Genomic DNA, 2,420 nt, shown 5'->3' with positions numbered 1-2,420 from the left:
TCCCCCCACTCCCTCCCTCTTTTTGTCTCCTCTCTTCTTTCTCAGATAGAAATGACTTCAATATAGATTAATGATACTTCTCCACATTGATTGAGATTCTCACTTGATTAATACAGTTACTCTAAGCAGGATAATAGATACACTCAATTCCCTCCCACTATTCCACTATCTTTTTTTTCTTTCTTGCCCGGTACATATAGTTGACTTTCCTTAAGTTAATTGCACATATTATGTGATTCCAGTCTATACAACAGTGGTCTACACATGGTCACTGATTAATAAATGTTCACTGCAGTGAAAAGAATTGGGCAGAAATCAGGAAATTGGAAAGTCTATCCTGAAGCACTCTCTCTGTCACAGTTAGATGAAGTTAAATGTGACTAGTTTGAAATGTACTAAAAACCCAAGATGTTGGTGTGCACCACTGTGTACATGAGGCCTAGCCCTAGGAATCCTGACCTATCAAATTTATTGTGCCCAGGATGTCATGACAGTGTGCTGAGCGCAGTGAGGTCTTGCTCCATAGCCCCATAGGTTGGCCCCATACGTTATCCCATCCCATCTGCTTTGATTTAGTACAGGCACTCAAATGGAAAGAGCAAACTGGGTGGGTGAAGGTTTTTGGATGCTCCCTGACTTTCTTCTAGTTTACTTACTCACCCAGGAGAGTCGCTACTTTCTTTAAAGTGTAGATGAAAAGGTTGGAATATGAATTTCTCATGCGTTAGGAGACAAGGCAAGCATAGCCAGACATAAAGATAGCAGCTGTTTTATTCCCGAATACTCTGTGTAAAAGAAAAGAAAAGCATTCAAACTCCAATGGCCCCATTACTCCATATCATGAAGAATAGCATTTTGTTTTAGGAGGCCTTATATTATCACTGAATGTTAGTCTTGTTTCCCCCATCAGACAGTGAGCTCTCCCAGAACAGGGATTGATCCTAATACAATCTGCTTTCATTCTTCCACCCAAGAAGCAAAGAATCTCTGAAACTAAAGGAATCTCCAAGGTTATTTAGTCAAACTTATAGGAATCCTCTCTACAACATTCTTGGCTAGTGGTCATCCAGCCTCCATGTGATCACCTTTGGTGATCTCTATCTCTCTGACCCCTGAGGCAGTCCAATTTTGTGGATGGCTTTAACTGTTAACAAGTACTCCCTTATGTAAAATGTAGAAATCTATCTACTAGTTCTGCCCTTAAGTGCCAAGCAGAAAAATAACATTCCCATATGACAGCTCTTCAAGTACATGAGACAATTAGCAAGGTCAGCTCCAGCCCAACATGAGCCTTCTCCTCTCTCAAATAACCCCACACCCCCAGCTCCCTTCAAGTAATCTTTGAGTGATGGAATTTCTACTTCCCTCTTCTCTTCGTCATCCTTCTCTAGACTTGCTTCAGCTGTCAGTGCAACTTGTAAAGCAATTTACATCTCAGAAATGAGCCCGATACTCCAGCTATTCAATAGTGTAGACAGGGACTATTACTTTCTCTCCTTCTGAAGACTGTATTTCAACTAACCCAACCAAAGGTTACAATGTGGTTGGTTCTTCAGGCTGCCATACCACATACAGGCTCAGATGGGGCTTTTGCCCTTTCTAATGCCAATTGCTCCAGAAGCCTCCCTCTCTGCAGAACTAATGTATTCTGCCTCATTCACTTGGATTCCATTTACTAGAAACTGACATCATAAAGAAAGATGGTGAGCCCAAGTACACCTTTGCTTAAGAAATCTTTCTTTTTCAGAAAGAACAGGATAACATGATAAACAGGGGTACCAGAGGAATGTTGAAACTAATTAAAAGAACTAACTACTTTTACATTGGTTCAAGACTGTGAAAAATGCCCATATACACAAAAATAAGCAATCTACCTATCAAAAGCCATACTTCCTTTTTTCATTAAAGTAAGTGCCCTAGGGACCTTCCTAGAAAATATTTTGCTACTCTAGCTCTAGCTACCATGTGAACTTGAAATTTAAAACTACATTAAAAAATCTCCCATTCAGATTAACCTCCCTCCAATTAATGGGATTTTAACATGTGGCAATTGTAACTTGGTTCTGTGTCTTCTGCATGTTGAAGTCCTCATGGGTAGGGGCCATATATTGAGAGCCCTGTACCCAGAAATTACAACTCACAGGAGCCTTCCCAGTCTCACATAAACATGCAACTTGAATGATGGATGACATGAGGAAGGGCCAACTGCAGTTATTCCAAAAGCTTCAACTGAGCCTCATCTTCGGCAACATCAAATGTTTGGTCTAATAAGAAATACTAACATGCTTCTCAAGCCATTAAGCTTCTTTTCTTTTCAAGTCCAGAAGAAAAACTCAGAATAAACCCATTAGCTGGGATATTATAGTAAGAGGAAGGGATCAGAAGTCAGATGACCTGGGTGCTACTGACCACTCCCTCAT

Source organism: Petaurus breviceps, unplaced genomic scaffold (genome assembly GCF_028583685.1).
Source record: "Petaurus breviceps papuanus isolate PSGF00001 unplaced genomic scaffold, PetGlider_PUasm1.0 88982, whole genome shotgun sequence".
Taxonomy (NCBI): Eukaryota; Metazoa; Chordata; class Mammalia; order Diprotodontia; family Petauridae; genus Petaurus; species Petaurus breviceps.
This window is presented reverse-complemented; position numbering follows the sequence as displayed.